The following is an 18558-nucleotide window of genomic DNA, read 5'->3' on the forward strand; positions in this document are numbered from 1 at the left end:
GGGTTGGACACTTGCCTTTGTAAAAGTAAAACTGTTGTAACCTTGTGACATGGAGAACAGGACTGTAAGATTTAGAACTAGATGAGAAAATAAATCGAAATTATTTGGGCTCATCCATGGAGTGATCCTCACTGCACCATCAATGCATCAGTCACTTACCTACTCTGTTTCCTGTAGAGTAGATCAATAGTCTGTCCTGCTCCTTGTTAAAAGATGAACTCCAGTTGATCTTTGCCTTATAGAAAACCAGAGAATGTGACAATTTGGTTCTGTTTTTCTTTTTTTTTCTACAAGAGGCTTTTAACTAAATGATGACAGGAAAAGCAAGTTCTTCAATTCTTGTATGAAAATCCCAAAGAACTGAAAACAATGTCAGAGTCAGAGATATTTCACAGACCCTGTATATTAAAACTTATCTGAATATGTTGGATATTTTGTCTTATTTTATCAAGAAAATACTAAAATAATATAGAGGAAGGCTTATATTTTGCTTAGTCTAAACTAATTAATTCCAATAAATACCTACAAATGCTGTTATTCATCACCTTTGATACAAATGGTAATCTAGGCCATAATTTATATTTTACACAATTCTAATGCTGATTTCAAGGAAATGTGAAGCAGGTGTTTATCAAGTTAAAGTATGAAGGAACAAAAGCTAATAAATATTCATAATTTATATTCCTCTGAAATAAAGTAGTTATACATGTAGATATTGGAAAATATTTTAGCTTTATATTTGTTTTATTATAGATTTTATCCCATTAAGCACCATCAAAAAATCTTATTGTTACCTTGCAATCTTAGATATTTAGACAAAATTATGCATTTACATCCAGTAAGTAAATAGGTACAAGAGAACGGAGAGATTAACCATCTTGAGTGCCTCCATGACATTTTGTCTGCATATAAATGTCTGCATGTAAAAGCAGCATTTATTTTTTCTTTTTAAAAGTAAGGATACATCTTGGATTTTTCTGATATCTGTATTTATTTTCTACTTTACAGTATGGTTATATTCAACCAGAGAATATCCAAAATTAAAAGAATGTTCCTTTTTACTTTAAAATGTCAAACAAAATGCTTCTTAGCCAATCTCTTACTGCATTACCGGTAAACAAATGCTTGGCGTTTGAAAGGTAAATGAGAGAGCTCAGCTTGCTTATGCTGGAAAAGAGAGGAGTGTGCAGGGATCTTATCAATGCATACAAATATCCTAAAGAAGTGTACCCAGAGGATGGAACCAGTCTCTTTTTAGAGATGCCCAGCGACAGGATGCAGGACAACTGGCAAAAAATGAAATATGGGAAGTTCCATCTGAAGATGAGGAAAAACTTCCTTAGTTTGAGGGTGATCAAGCATTGGAACAGGCTGCCCAGAGATGTTGTGGAGTGTCCTTCTCCGGAGATACTCAAAACCCACCTGGACACAATCGTGTGAATTCTGCCCTGGGTGAACCTGATTTAGCAGGGGGTTGCTCTGGATGATACCTCTGGAAGATCAGATAGCTATAGAAGTTGAATCGGGTAGCTTTGCCAACCTTTTGGTACAGTGGAAGTTGTGGGAGAGATAAATTTAAGGCAAGAACAGAAGTAAAGACATCATGTTTGGTCACTCTGACCTTTTGATGCTGACGGCTTTGATGAAGGAAAATGTGGCAAGGATTTTGCTGGCAAAAAAGAAACCAAAGGACATTACTAGCGTAAGAAGAATAATTAGAAGATTGTGCTCCTAAAGTGGACTGGGAAAAAGGAGTTCTAGTGAAAAATTTTGTATGAACGTAGTGATCTATAAAAACTAGTTAAACTAGTGTAATAAACTGTCTTTTTTTTTTTTTTTTTCTCTGACATAAACAGAATTCATGTCTGTCCAGTTTTGCAAACGGTGTCTTGTGTGAGGAATTATGGTAGGTGATGGAAGTCCTGGTTGAAGGGCTCCCATGTCTTCCATGACTTATTTTTCTGAGATCATGACGCAAACACCACTTATTACTTCTTTTCTGGATGACAAATATAGGAGAGTTCCACAGGTTTTTAGAGGGGATAATACATCTAGCTTGCAATTGTTCATTGACCAGTTTGTGTAAGGCATGCAATTTCTCAACCTGTAGGGACCACTGACTTACCCATATCCATTCACTTGTTTTTTAACTCAGCTTCAGTGTAGTGCACAAATCAGTGACCCTTACGAGAAGTCTGACCAGATTCTGACTCCCTTCTGTGAGAGGATGTCATGGCTCTGTTAGACCATGGGAATTTGCAAAACAAAAGGCTTAATAGAAGCAGTGTGTCCCTTAGGACCTGCAGGTTGGAAAAAATCCCTGCTTTGAAAACTAGTACTGCTGCACCCTATACCCCTCGCAGATGTCCACAGGTTCCCTTCCAATCCCAACCGTGCTGTGTGATTCTGTGATATTTAATTCGTGTGTCCCTTCTGAGGATGATCAGGCCAAGCTAATTCTAATTAATATTGGTTTTTTTCATATCCTCAGTACCAATATCTATTTATCGTTTTTTCTCCATTTTTTTTCTTCTGTATTCCTAAACTGTCTTGTTACAGATAGCTTTTGTTCTAATAAGTGAAAAACACTTAACATGATAATGTATCTGAATGTGGTTCCAGTAAAATGAATAAAAATATAATACTGGATAGCTCTGGTCTTTATCACCTTGGAAAGCTCCGTTGATTTCTTATGTAATGTAATTAAGCATTAATTAGATCCCAAGGCCTCCAAGGCAAACTTGTGGTATTAGTGTTTAAATTGCTGCATTAATTTTGTCCTTTTTATTTTAGCCCTCATTCCTTTGTGCATCAAATACTAAAAATTAATGGATTAAAAATTCCTTCTTTTTTGGAGTTGTTTGGTTTGATTTTGGGTTTTTTGATTGATTGCTTTTTGGTGCTTTTTAATTTTTTTTTTTATTTTTCTCCTAAGGGAGTAATGTGAAGAACGTTTATGGAGACTATTTTTAGTGAACAGGTATTTTGTTTAATTTTATGCATTGCTTTTTATTCTGAGTACTTTTGAAGCACAAAAATATTATTTGTCCTAAATATATGTCTGACGATGATCCTAATATCCAGTCTTGTCTATAAGTGTTGTCTACAGTGAAGGACGACTGCTAAGGAAATAGGAAATATTGCTAAGGACTATGGAAAATGTTTTCCTTGAAGATATGGACAATCCTTCAATTTTCTGGTGGTAAAAAAAAATAATGACAGTGATCAAGATAGGTGTTATCAGCGCTATCCCCTTAAACAAAGGCAAGAGGCTGTGGAGCACTTCAGTCCATGCTTTTTGTATACTCTAACTCTGGTGTTACTAAAAAATTCTGTGCACTGGAAAACAAAACCAAAACCAAACCAAACCAAACCAAACCAAACCAAACCAAAAGATATTGTTGGTGTTTTGTTTTGGTAAATTTTTAGAGGTTTATTACAAAATTAGTTTATGTGGAATTATTTCTGCTTTTGTAAGAAGTGAGAAGTGACTGAGACATATTGCAAGCAGTTGTAATAGCAGAGAAAACTTTATAGTAGGCTGTGATTAACCTATAGCCAATTGGTCGCCACATTTCACCAACCTTTGGAAAGACAGGAAATATTGTATAAGACTTCTATAGGCTCAGGTGACAATTTGATTATAAGAAGCAGAGGAAAAATTGAACTGAAGGATAAGGTAAAGTTTTCAGCGGGATTTAGAGAGGCAGGCATTATCTATATCTCATACAGATGATAGAAATACTGAGTAATAGAAATTTTAATAAATAAAAATATTTAAAGGATTTTGTAGGGAAAAAAATAGAGGAGCTTGTCAAAGTCAGTCTTGTTAATGTGATCTGGTAAAATATCTAATTAAACAGTAGAAACATCAAGCCATAATAAAAAAAAATATGTAAACTATACGGAACAAAATAGAGATACAATGGAACTGATAAAGGGACCTGATATCTTAGGCCTGATCAAGCAGAAACTGTGGGAGAGACAGACACAGATAAATGCTCCCTGGGCAAAAAGTGACCAAGAAACATGTGAAACTTTGTAATAAGATAATGTTACCAGGTGACATGGTGCCATGAAGAATGTGTAGCCAATGGGAAATTGTTATCAAAATTAGAACCCTATATAAGTGCCATACAAGAAAAACCCTATATAAACGTATACTCAATAACATTGGCTTCTGATCCAAACTTGGATGTCCCCCTCTCTCCATCGTTGATAGTAAACACTTAATAAGACATGGAAATGACATTAAACAAAGCAATGTATATATATGCATGCTGCATATATGCATATATATGTGCAGCTGGATTATTGGATATCCAAATACAAGGCTGCAGGTAAAGCCACATTCATTTATATTAAAAGACAGAGATGGACAAAGGAAATTAGTCAAAGCCTTGAAAAGGCTGATGTTTAAAAAAAAAAAAAAACGTGTTTAAAAGAAGAAAAGCATGTGTTTAAATTCCAGACATGAATTTCTCAATAAACAGAATCAGATTGGAAAAGACCAACAAGATCTTGAAGTCCAAACTTCAACCAAACCATGAAAGTACAGAACTAAGGGCTGTTGAAATTGTAATCCATTCTAAACAAACATAATATCTGTCAGATATGCGAAATACAGTGGAGCAGAAGCAAGAACAAGAACAGTTACTGGAATGTGCAAGAAACATTCAAGTAGAGGAATACTAAAAACAGTAAATGGTGGGGCAGATCTAATATTTAGAGACTTTTCTATGCTATTACTTACCATGTGCACATGGATATGTATAAAGATGGTCTGCAGAATGACCGACCACAGTACTCAGAAATACGTTAGAATTCGTCTGGTATTTTAATCACAAATAAAGGTGAATTAGAATCACGTCAGTGTTTTAAGTAGCATCATGGAAGAAAACATAGATAGAGAGAACATTTTATTTTCGGGTGTGTGTATATATTGCCATGGCACCATCCATCTCTGAGTCAGGGTGAAGAGTATTAGGGCAGCAGAGTCAGATGCTAGTAGGAGAAGTCCCTGGGGTATGTCTACACATTTCTTTCCAATGAATAGATAGTTTCAAAGGAATATTGGTCTGAATCCAATGTTTACCTGTCAGTGCGCTGTCTGTACACACCAAATGAACTTTGTCTCTTGGGGTCTTCTGTGGAAGGGAGTGAATTGTCAACTCATTTAAGAATTGCAAAGAAGTTTTAGGTGCTGACAGCTCGGTTTGAGGCTTCTGCTCCTCAAGGATTTGGCAGATGTGAACAGTAGGTGAACTGAATCATCTGCTGAGATTAGGTAACCTAATTCTCAATCCTTGTTCCATCTTCCAGTGCAATTTGAATTGATGTCATTTTTTCCAAATAGCCAATTAACTGCAGTAAAGGGCCCTTAAAACTAGTAAAAAACAGGTAATATATTAATGTAGGTCACAAAGCTAGGCAGATAACATAAATAAAAGCAGTGCTTTTTCTCCCATCTATGCCAAATAGAACTTAATATACACAGTAGTGAAGAGGTGAGCTTCAGAAGTGAAGTTTTTTATTAAAATACAGAGATTACTCATGTTATCCCCATTATTTTTTTTGTGTCCCTTTTAATCAATTAAAAATAGGAGTACTGGGAAACAAAAACATATATGGAAAAGTAAATATGAGAAAGTTAAGAAAATTTTACTGAGCAGTCCATGCTCATATTAAGTCATACAGAAAAGAAATATTCTGCTGTAAAGTTTTTGTACTAAGGTAAAGGGTTAAACTTTGGTATTGCAGGTGTAGTCATGTAGCATTTAGCACCAATTTTTACCTAGCTAATTTAAAGAATTACAAATAATTTGTGACACATAAGAAGGTAAATGCTAATTTTTGTAGGTAGCTGAATTCTAAGGGCATCTATGATACAAATTCTGTAAATATGAAGATTGTTATATAATCAGTTACACATCATATTGATTATTAATTGTACTACTATGCATAATATATCACTGCATTTTATAATTTGGATTGCATATATTAAGAATTGAAATCAGATCAGATTTTTCAATTTCAGAATTAGATATTGATAGAAGTATGGTAAAGATGGGACACTGGTTTTTTTTGCCTTTATGACTGACGTAGTCCGTGACTGGACTTAATTTCTTATAAACCAGGTATGATCTCTTCTTTGCTGTTCAGGACCAGTGCTCTTTTTTGTTAATTTAGTGCTGACAGTAGTAGGTACTATTTAAAACAAGCAGGTGTCAGAGTCTAATATTATGTGAGCAAGATCTTCTAGATATTTGTTGGGAACTGTTCTTTTAAGTATTTTTCAGGAAATGTAATGATACGGCACTGACTAATGGGTACAAATTTAAAGAGAGGAAATTAAAGTTAGCTATTAGGAAGAAATATTTTAGTGAGTGTGGTGAGACACTGGAATGTTCCCAGAGAACCATGGCAGTGTTTAAAGGCAGGTTGGTTAAGGCCTAGTAGGAGGTGTACCTGCCCTTGGAAGGAGGGCTGGAACTAGATGACCTTTAAGATCCATTCTAAAAACATATGATCCTATGTTCCAATAAGAGTAAGATTACTACATATAAAATAGAGTTTACTACCAAGTTTACTTTCCTGGGGTTAGCTGATGGTATACCAGACTTGGATTTAGATGAGTCACATAGCAAAGCACTTGTACCACAGTGCAAGTGCAGATTACATTTAATGTGGTACAGGAACGAGAATATACAGCTGAATTGGAACACAAATGTGATACCCACCATATGCTGTCTGTTGCATGCTCACTGTCATGAGGTGGAGCAGCCCAATTTTCAGGAAGGAATATGTGGGTTGAAACAAGTTTAGTCCTATTGCTCTTCTCCTGATTTTGGCCTAGGTAATTTTCTTCATAGTAACTTGTATAGGGGCATTGTTTGGATTTGTGCTAGAAATTGTGTTGATAATATGTAGATATTTTTGTTATTGCTGAGAAATGAGTGATTCTCACACAGAGTCAAGGTCTATTCTGTCTGTCACACCACCTCAGTCCCTGAACACAAGGGATATTCCTTTCTATGTGGCATCATGCACAGCATTTAAACCTGGGGGAAGAAGTAGAAGGGGAGGACATTCAGTGTGATGATATTTGTCTTCCCAAACCCTTTTTACACATGATTGAGCCCAGCTTTCCTGTGGATGGCAGAACACCTGCCTGCCATAGGAAGCACCGAATTAATTCCTTGTTTACTTTGCTTGCGTGACTTCTACTTGACCTATGAAACTATCTTTATCTCAACCCATGAGTTTTCTCCCTTTTCTGATTTTCCTTCCATTTTGACACAGAGAAGAGTGAGTGGCTGTGGGTGTGGCTAGACCACAACAGCTTTCTTTGAAATTCCTTTTGATCATCATCCACTGCTTACATTTTGAGTTGCTAAGAGATAAATCCACATTTCCATGCTGGTCTCACTAACTCGGCAATATATTTGCAGTCTTCTGATAAACTCAGAGACAAACAGAACTAGTTGATTCATTTGGTTATATAACTGGTTGATTTGGTAATCTCATGCGGTTAGTTGATTCACTCATCTGATGAAAACATTTATCTAGAAAAAAAGACCATCTTCTGGTCAGCTTTGTGTTAAGTTCATCTTTCATCCTCAGAGCCACCTTCTATTGTATTCATTCATTTATTAGTCACAGCAGGTTGAAAATAATTACTTGCTGTTCATATTGCTATGTAGGTGTTCTTCTACTTGCTCTATTTTTGTAGTAGAATGACATTACAAATAGAAGTATCATTATTTTAATGATTGTTGAGTGACAACACTTCCTGCTCTTAGGTGTAATAAATAGGCAAAGAAAAAAAATATAGAGAAAAACCTAGCAAGTAGCTGGAAGTGGAGACTGGTTAAAGCTATCCAAGGTTCCAAAAAGTTAATCTAATAGTTTTATAACAAATTCACACACAGCTTGCTACTTAGGAACTGTATTTTTTTTGTAGGCCATCAGAAATGAAGGAAAAATGTTAACAGCTACTGTTTTCAGTTTTACTGCAGAGAAATCACTGTAGTTTGTCCCTATACCTGTCTCTCATCCTCTTTTTGAATAAAAGAAATAAGGCACGAGATAGCTATAGTCAGATTGTTCTGGTGAGCACGTAAATCATTCTGACAGATTCTTTACATTATTCATTCTAACACAATAAGAATAGGTAGAAGAGACTCATGTGGAGAGCAGCAATCAAGTGTACTTTCCATGGGAAAGACACTCATAGCGTCACACATGTATGTAGCTAGTACCACTTATGTCTGGACAATTGTTTGTTACTGTGTGGTTTTCCTAAAATCCTGAAACAGCAGTTTTTATGGAAGAAAGGTAAGTACCTTGAGTAGAGGTTCTCTATGAGGTGTTTCATAGTAAACAGTCTTTCATGGTGTCCTGGTTTAAAGGGACAGTATTGCCAGGAAAAGGAAATTCAGGAACTCTCAGACAAAAAAGGTATGGGTTGGGAATAACAGTTCTTTACTGATATATTTACTAGACAAACAAAAACAGCATCAGCTATATGAAAGAGAACAAAAAAAAAACCAGTGACAGAACAGAACTAAACAGTCTCAGTCCCTTTTTCCAGTCACCGATGCCCCTCCTCGTCCCCACAGTCGAGATGGAGCAGGGCAGGGCAGCCTCTCAGTCGCGGCTGCTGTAAGAGCAGGGGAGCGAGGTGGCACCGGCCGTCCCAGGTGGGAGAAAGGGTGAGGGAAGAACTTGCTCACCGTAGGTGTCCCGTGGGTTCTCGGCGTTGTTTCTCAGAAGCAGGAAGCTTTTTGCAGTCCGAGTCCAAGGAGCCTGATCTCACCACGGAGAAGAAGCAACCTCTCTCCTCTCCTCCACCAGCGAGCTGCAAGTGTCCCCCCACCCACCAAAGGACAAAAGCAGCACTCCACTTTCAGCCATCGAGAAAATCAGGGCCCGCCCAGCCACTCCTTTGAGCGTTTAACCAGCTAAAAGGGGAGCCATCCCGGTTAGCTTCACATAATAATGGGAAAAATTTCCTAAACCTCCCCCAGCCCACAACATTATCCACCCCAAATTTTTTCCATGCTAACATACTACATCAAATTAGAACCTTTAAATTACATACATACATGCAGTTACAGACACAGTATCATAGATAGTTCACCCTAGAAGAAGGTCTCATTGGGGTATGCATCGGATTTCTCCATCCTTTTGCATCACCCACCAGGTACAACCTGGTCCTTGAGCAAAAACCATCCCATGGACAGGATTGTCTTTGCTGGAGGCAGAGTTCACCCAAACAGTTTTCCCTAGCATACCTCTCATGTGTACCACTGGAACCTTATCCCCATCTGGTGTTCCCAAGAGCTCAGATTGGGCAGGGCCTGCTCGGTTAGTGGAACCTCGGGTATTCACTAACCATGTGGCCTTTGGTAGATTACTTTCCCAGTTCTTGAAAGTCCCCCCACCAAGTGCCTTCAAGGTGGTTTTAAGCAGGCCATTGCACCATTCGACTTCCCAGCTGCTGGTGCATGGTAGGGGATATGGTACACCTACTCAATGCCGTGTTCCCTAGCCCAGCTGTTTATCAGGCTGTTCTTGAAATGAGTCCTGTTGTCTGACTCAATTCTCTCAGGGGCACCATGCCTCCAAAGGACCTGTTTCTCAAGGCCCAGGATGGTGTTCCGAGCAGCGGCATGGGGCATAGGGTAGGTCTCGAACCATCCAGTAGTGGCTTCCACCATGGTCAGCATGTAGCGCTTGCCTTGGCGGGTCTGAGGCAGTGCGATGTAGTCAATCTGCCAGGCCTCCCGGTATTTATATTTGGACCAAAGCCCACCATACCAGAGGGGCTTCGCCGGCTTGGCCTGTTTGATGGCAGCGCACATCTCACAGTCATGGATAACTTGAGAGATGCTGTCCATGGTTAGATCCACTCCTCGGTCTCGTGCCCACTTATACGTGGCATTTCTGCCCTGATGACCTGAGGCGTCATGGGCCCATCGAGCCAGGAACAATTCTCCCTTGTGTTGCCAATCCAAGTCTATTTTTGACACCTCTATCTTTGAGGCCTGATCAACCTGCTCGTTGTGTCGGTGTTCCTCATTAGCCCGACTCTTGGGCACATGGGCATCCACATGACGAACTTTCACAGGTAGCTTCTCTACCCGGGTGGCAATGTCTTTCCACTCGTCGGCAACCCAGACTGGTTTTCCTCTACGTTGCCAGTTTGCCTTTTTCCACCTTTCCAGCCAACCCCACAGAGCATTGGCTACCATCCACGAGTGAGTATAAAGGTAGAGCTTTGGCCACTTCTCTCTTTCAGCAATGTCCAGGGCCAGCTGAACAGCTTTGAGTTCAGCAAATTGACTTGATCCACCTTCTCCTTCGGTAGCTTGTGCAACCTGTCGTATGGGGCTCCATACGGCTGCTTTCCACTTCCGGTTCATCCCCACGACGCGGCAGGAGCCGTTGGTGAAAAGAGCGTAGCGTGTTTCATCTGCTGGCAGTTGGTTATACGGTGGGGCTTCCTCAGCGTGGTTCACTTGTTCTTGCTCCTCATCATTGGCGAGACCAAAATTTTAACCTTCTGGCCAGTTCGTAATTATCTCTAAAATCCCAGGGCGATTTGAGTTTCTGATGTGGGCGGGTTGCATGATGAGGGCAATCCACTTGCTCCATATGGCGTCGGTGGCGTGGTGGGTAGAGGGAACCTTTCCTTTGAACATCCACCCCAGCACTGGTAGTCGGGGTGCCAGCAGGAGTTGTGCTTCCGTCCCAATCACCTCTGGGGCAGCTTGGACTCCTTCATAGGCAGTCAAGATCTCCTTCTCTGTGGGAGTGTAATTGGCTTCAGACCCTCTGTAGCTTCAGCTCCAGAATCCCAGAGGTTGGCCTCGAGTCTCCCCAGGCACCTTCTGCCAAAGGCTCCAGGACAAGCCATGGTTCCCGGCTGCAGAATAAAGCACATTCTTCACCTCTGGTCCCGTCCTGACTGGGCCAATGGCTACCGCATGAGCGATCTCCTGCTTGATCTGGGCAAAGGCTTGCTGCTGCTCAGCACCCCAGTGGAAATCGTTCTTCTTACGGGTGACCAGGAAGAGAGGGCTCACAATCTGGCTGTACTCAGGAATGTGCATTCTCCAAAAGCCTATGGCACCTAGGAAAGCTTGTTTCCTTCTTGCTGGTTGGTGGAGACATTGTGGTGATCTTATTGATGACCTCAGTGGGGATCTGGCCCCGTCCATCTTGCCATTTTACTCCCAGGAACTGGATCTCTCGGGTAGGTCTTTTGACTTTGCTCTTTTTAATGGCAAAGCCGGCTCTCAGCAGAATCTGTATGATCTTTTCTCCTTTCTCAAATACCTCCACTGCCGTGTTCCCCCACACAATGATGTCATCTATGTATTACAGGTGTTCTGGAGCCTCACCCTTTTCCAGTGCAGCCTGGATCAGTCCATGACAGATGGTGGGGCTGTGTTTCCACCCCTGGGGCAGACGATTCCACGTGTACTGCACACCCCTCCATGTAAAGGCAAACTGAGGCCTGCACTCTGCTGCCAGGGGAATGGAGAAAAATGCGTTGGCAATGTCAATGGTGGCATACCACCTTGCCGCCTTGGACTCCAACTCATACTGGAGCTCTAGCATGTCCAGCACGGCAGCGCTCAGCGGTGGAGTCACTTCATTCAACGCACGATAGTCCACAGTCAATCTCCATTCTCCATCAGACTTGTGCACGGGCCAGATGGGGCTGTTGAAGGGTGAGTGGGTTTTGCTGACCACCCCTTGGCTCTCCAGCTCACGGATCATCTTATGGATAGGGATCACGGCATTTCGATTCGTCTGGTACTGCCGGCGGTGCACTGTTGAGGTAGCAATTGGCACTCGTTGCTCTTCCACCTTCAGGAGTCCCACTGCAGATGGGCTTTCTGACAGTCCAGGCAAGGTGTTCAACTGCTTAATGTCCTCTACCGTTACAGCAGCTATTCCAAAAGCCCATCTGTATCCCTTTGGGTCTTTGTAATAGCCACTCCTGAGAAAGTCTATGCCTAGAATGTGCGGAGCCTCTGGGCCAGTTACAATCAGATGTTTCTGCCACCCCTCCCCTGTCAGGCTCACCTCAGCTTCCAGCAAAGACAATTCCTGTGATCCCCCCGTCACCCCAACAATGGAAACAGGCTCTTCCCCCACATGTTCTGATGGTATTAGAGTGCATTGTGAACCAGTATCAACTAATACCCTGTATTCTTGTGGTTCTGATGTGCCAGGCCATCGGATCCACACCATCCAATAGACTCTGTTATCCCGTGCCTCTCCCTGGCTAGAGACAGGGCCCCTCTAGCCCTGGCTATTATTCCTTTCCTGAACATACATAGTGGAGGTTCCTTCAAGTGGGTCTGACAGATCATCCTCCCTTCTGTAATGCCCAGCACCTTGGTCATGGGAGGTTGAGGCTACCTTCACTTTAGTGTAGCTCCCTCGGTTAGCATTTCCCTCCCCGAGTTGATGCACGCGTGCTGCCAAGACAGAAGTGGGTTTCCCATCCCATTTTCCCATGTCTTCCCCATGGTCACGCAGGAAAAACCATAGGTCAGCTCGTGGGGTGTACCCTCTTCCACTAGCTGAGGGGCGTGGGGCTGTAACCTTGGGGTATGAGGCTCCCACTGGTGTTGCCTTGATCTTCCTGATCTCCTCCCTCATCTCACTTATGTCACCTCTCATCCCCCTCACCTCCTTCATCTCCTCCCTCATCCCCCTCACCTCCTGGACCACGGAAGAAACCTGGGCCTGCACTACGCCATTCATCATACTGTGAAAATCCCTAAGCTTGTTAGCAACAGAGCTCACTGTTTCTCCGTGCTCATCAGCATTAATCATTGCAATGAAGGTGGTGTATTGAGATGGCCCCAGGTTTGCCAGGTTCCACAGCATGTGACCTGTGCACCTGACCTTGTCAGGGTCATTGTCATGCTGTCCATCCCTCCCAAAGAGTACCTCCAGTACCGCCACCTCTCTCAGCTCTTGGACCCCTTCCTCAATGGTTTTCCAATGCATTCTATTATGGTACTCCTGCATTCTTTGTTGACAAACCTCTCTCTTACACTCATTAAAAGCCGCTCCCAGAGGGGAAGTGGGCCTGGCTCCCTTACGAATATCTGGTCCACACCTGAGTCCTGGGACAAGGATCCCAAATTTTTACCTCTCTACCATCCAAGTGCACACCTGTACTCATAAGGTCCCAGACCCGAAGCAACCAAGTTGTCAAAGCCTCCTGGCCCCGTCGTGCAATATCTTTCCACAGATTGCAGAGATTTTCATAAGACAGGGACTCAGTAATGATTTCAACCTCTGGCTCCCCTGCTGGTTGTGAGGGCCCTCCTCTCTGGTCCTCTTTGTCTAGGTGCCTTGTTTTCATTTTAGACTTCCTAGTTTCTACAGGGGCAACTGCTGCTGGCTGTGAGTGCCCTTGCAATTCAGCTGGACCCTGGGCAGATGTAACACCTATGGGTTCCACTACAGCATCACTGGATTCTCCCCCTTTATGGCAGGGCTTCTCACCAGCTGGGGATAGGTACTGCTTCATCATCTGGCCCATCTCACTCATCTGCTTCACTAGAAGCCCCACCCACTCCAGGTGGTTTCTTTCTGAGATGGGCTGTGGGGCAGGGTCAGGCTCTGGGGCAGCATCCCTAGTCTTTGGGGCAGGGTCAGGCTCTGGGGCAGCATCCCTAGTCTCTGGGGCAGGGTCAGGCTCTGGGGCAGCATCCCTAGTCTCTGGGGCAGGGTCAGGCTCTGGGGCAGCATCCCTAGTCTCTGAGGCAGGGTCAGGCTCTGGGGCAGCATCCCTAGTCTCTGGGGCAGGGTCAATGTCTGAAGCACCATCCCTATTTCCTGGAGTAGGTATCAGAGTTGTAATCCAGCTCAATCCCCCCTTATCTCTTAATGTTAAATAGGACAAGACTATCAGCAACACCAGCCACTGTATGATATCATTAGCATTCAGAGGAAATCTGAACCCTTCAAAAACTGGTGGGGTAGACGCAAAAATTTGAGTGAGGGGTTGGGAGAAAATTTCCCCTGGTGTTATTCCCTCACAGTAGGTGCCATTATTAAAGTAATCCCAAAAACATGCATTTAGTGTGTGGTATCCCTGAATCCATGTACCTGCCATCCAAAGGAAGTTAAAAATCCATGAATTCCTCACCTTATCAACCCATAAAGCAAGTCTGATAACAGTCACAGTAGCCTTAGTTACAGGGCCCATGTTTATGTAAGGGTTTGCAAATGGGAGATATACATGTATGAACACATGCAGCCCAAACCAGATTAAACTGGACCACTTGTTGCTGGACCACATGTTGCTAGCACACAAAAAGACAATCTCAGGCAACTGAAGAACAGTTATTCCTTAACCTCGTGCCCCACGTTGGGCGCCAAGACATGGTAATCACAGAAAAGTATCATCACTGCTTGTAGAGCCACAAAAATAATTTATTTTGTTTAAAAACCTGTTAGAGTAAGGGAAAGTTGCTTAATTCTATTTGATTTGTAGTTCAGATGGTTATGTCTACAGTACCATGCTAACTCAAGGCTTCCTTTTGCACTCCAATCCTCAAAACAATAGTGCCACCTAAAACGACTTCAGTGCATCAGCTCATTTACTAACTCAAAGATGTTATCACCTGAAACTTAGAGCTGAAGCAACACCAGTACAAACTCTGGTTCTGTTTCCATAATATAGCCCCAAAACCAAGCTTGGCTTTCCACAGACTTACCTGAAGTTCATATCCACAAAAATGCTTTGCTTCTACATTCCTATGTTCTCGGCAGAAAAACTAGGTGAAGGAATGTCAGAAGAGAGTTATAAGGGGCAGCAAAGGCATGAGATCACTGGAAAAGTACGTTAATTCTGCCAAAATGTGATTTAAATGCAATATTGGTAAGCCACAAGTGAACCAAGACACACAATTTGGATTAAAATAGCTCAAGCACAAGTGAGCAAGTCATAACCTACATTCAGGAATGGATACTAGCAGCAGCATAGGCTTGTAACAGATCTAGCAGAGTCCAGGAAAGGTTTCTCTGCTGGCAGATACATAGTATGGAATTATGTCTGTTGTAAACAGTTTAATGATTCAAAAGCTAATACAAAGATGGAGAGAAAGATTGGCAAGTAAAGGCTTAGGAAGATTTTATACTAATGCTTTCCTACTTTTCTAAGTTGTGTAGAAAATAAAACATAATCCGTTATTACCTTCAGTTTCTCTCTTCTGGGATAGAGATTCAAGCAAACATAGTTCAAGTTCTCTTTGTGCTGAGTATTAAAGTAGCTACCTAGGATTCTCTTCACCTTTCTTATTTTCTTACTTTTTCTGTTTAGCTTCCTACAATTTCAGGACTTAAACAATTTATTAAAAGGTAGAAGCAGCAGCAATTCTTCTTCCACTTTAACTTGTAAGACTAAAAGAGAGGTAGTAATTTATAGCCCATAAGCTTTTCAACGCTCTATATGAAAAGATGAAATTACTAAAATAAATTCTAATTATTAATGATGTATTTTATTATACAAGAAATTATTTCAGGATCACTCTTACCTCTGGTACCCTTTCATTACATCCTCTCAGAAGGCTGGGGATGGGCAAGAGGCTGGGAGGGGACACAGCCAAAACAGCTGACCCAAACTGAACAGTGGGGTGGTTCATACATATGTGATGTTATGCTCAGCCCAGGGTATGAAGGAGGTGAATATTTGTGCTCATGGTGTTTGTCTTCCCAGGTAACATGTCTATGCGCTGAGTTAAGTAGCTCGATATCTTCCTAGAGTAGAAAGTAGCGAAAGAATTTATTTTGTTTCCAAAAGTAGCTTTTTCTTTTCTTATTAAACTTTCTTAATCTTGAAACAAGTATCTTTGTGATTATTATTTTTTTACTACATAACCTAGATGGTAGAAGGATGTGACTGAATGGTGGGATGGCTTATTTTATTCCTCATTATCCCCCTCTAACTATGTTAATAATAAATTTTCTTCATACTGTTTAAGTTTAAACACGTTTTGCTCTTAAGAGTATTTTTCTCCTGATCCTCATCTCAACTCACAAGCTCTTCATTTTCCCCCCTCCTCTGCTCAAATATAGCAGAGGAGAATGAGTGAATGGTTTTTGTGAGTGCCTGGCTTTGGCCAGTGTCAAACCACCATACTATTACAAAATCCTTAGGCTCAATATTATTTTCATGTTATACACAGTGATGTCTTCTGTAGTAATCTAATAATTAAATGTGTTTCTTTTTTTATGAAAAAAAAAGTACAAATTAGTTTTCTTTCCTTTAATTTGAATTTAATGAAACAGGTTTCATAAAAGTAATAAGTTTATAAAAGTTCATAAAAGTAATAATATTCTAATTAAATACTCTTTAAATGTTTTTCACATTCTAACTTTCTCAACAGGGAAACAAAAAACTTTTTACATTTTTGCATTTCCTCAGAAAATACAATGATTTGCATTAAATACCTTTTGTATTAATAGTATATGTCAATCTGAAAAAGAAAGGAGGGAAGGAGGAATTTTAGAAATGTGTTAGCATCTTAAAATATCCTTTATACTGAGGGGCTGTTGCTGAACATTTTCTATTTCTGCTTGGTCAAAGGCAAGAGTAGGGACACAGCGTTTTTTAGGATCAGATCCAGCTTTGTTACTCCATTGAGCCAAGATAAGACTAACACTTACTCAGTTGTAAACCATTTGTATGCATATGTAATATACAATTTCAGAATAAAAGTATGTCTCTATAAAAATTACCTTTCTGAATAATACTAGGAAAATTCTTCCTAATTTCAGCAGTACTTTCAGCTGATGATTAACCAGAAATTACTAAACCTATTTGTTTCAGCTTCTATTTCCAAATCAGTCCACTTATATGGGGATATAAATTCTTACTTAGAGGAAAATGGCTGCATTCAGTATCCTTAGTGTTCTGAAAATGGAGGAAAAACCCTCTTATTCTTGTACTTTAAGCTGAAATCCAAGAACAAAAAGATCTATTAAAAAAATTAATAGATGCTTGCAGTATTACTTTTTTTTTCATTACAGGGTAGGAAAAAATAAGTCACATGGAATATATGTCCGATTTATAACCAGCTGTTTGTCATTTTAAAAACTGTCTGTGGTTACCATTTTTTCTGGTTTTCCTCACTGTAATGAACTTTGTTGGAGCTTTTCAAAGGGAAATGAAGACAGATCACACATCTAAAATAATGCTGGGGGGCAGAGAGGAAGTTTTGTCCTGAAATGTTGGTACATAACTGTGTTATAGCATAGTAGTCTTCTGGGTAGTATTGTGAAAATATGCAACAAAATTTTGCTTAGAATTATGTAAGGCAATATATCTTCATGCTACTTAGTTACAATACTGTGGAATTTAATTCCAAAAAATCAAATTCCAAGTGATACAACTTTGATAGGAAAACATATAAGACTGACAAAATAAATAGTAGTTGGCTAAACTGCCATTTGGTTTTATTAGTAGTCTTGCAATAAATCTTTCGGTTTGGGCCATAAAAACATTTTGCATGGTTCCTGTTGAGTTATGCCTGAAGTTTCATGACATGAAATGATAGATTGAAATGGGGACTGGTTACACTAACAAAATCTGAAAAATGTTTGAGTCAGGTTGGTGTCAATATTTCAAGGATTTATCCGAAATATATATTTTTATGTGTGATACTACCTGAGGACTACATCAGGATGAGTACAGTATTTCTTTACAATGGCAGATTGAATGTAAGGTTGTGCAGGGTGACAGAAGTGTATTGAATTATGCCACCAACTTGCACTTCCATGAAATAATATATTACAAAATCATGTAGAAAGTTTCAAGAAAAATTCCATTGTGCTCTAACAGGTAAATTACAGTAATTTCACAACTATAAGGCACACCTTTTCGACTAAAATTTTGGTGGAAACCCGGTGCACCTTATATATGGACAAAGTTCGGAAATTTGCCAACCTGGAAGTGCGAGCCACGAGAGCCACAGGGGAAACCGGCAGGGCTGCAGCCGGTATGGGCATGGAGCCGGCATGGAGCTGGTGGGGCCGTAGCCAATAGGGGCAGGCGGGCCAGCGGGGCCACAGCCAATAGGGGCAGGTGGGGCCAGTGGGGCCACAGTCAGCACGAGGAGGTGGGGCCGCAGTGCCGGAGCCGGTGGGGCCATAGCCAATAGGGACAGGTGGGGCTGCAGTGCTGGGGCCGGTGGGGCCGCAGCCAATAGGGGCAGATGGGGCCAGCGGGGCCATGGGTAGGTGGGGCCAATGGAGCCATGGCCAGCACAGGCAAGCAGAGCCGTGGTGCTGGGGCCAGCGGGGCCACAGCAGATAGGGACAGGCAGGGCCAGTGGGGCCGTGGCTGGCATGGGGAGGCGGGGCCATGGTGTCGGGGCCAATAGGGGCAGGCAGGGCCAGTGGGGCCATGGCCAGCATGGGCAGGCGGGGCCGCGGCTGGCAGGGGCAAGCAGGGCTGTGGCCGGCAGCCATGTGGGGGAGTCAGCGGTGGATCCTCGCTGCAAAAGCAAAGTGTACCTT

Source organism: Catharus ustulatus, chromosome 1 (assembly GCF_009819885.2).
Source record: "Catharus ustulatus isolate bCatUst1 chromosome 1, bCatUst1.pri.v2, whole genome shotgun sequence".
In the NCBI taxonomy this organism is placed as follows: domain Eukaryota; kingdom Metazoa; phylum Chordata; class Aves; order Passeriformes; family Turdidae; genus Catharus; species Catharus ustulatus.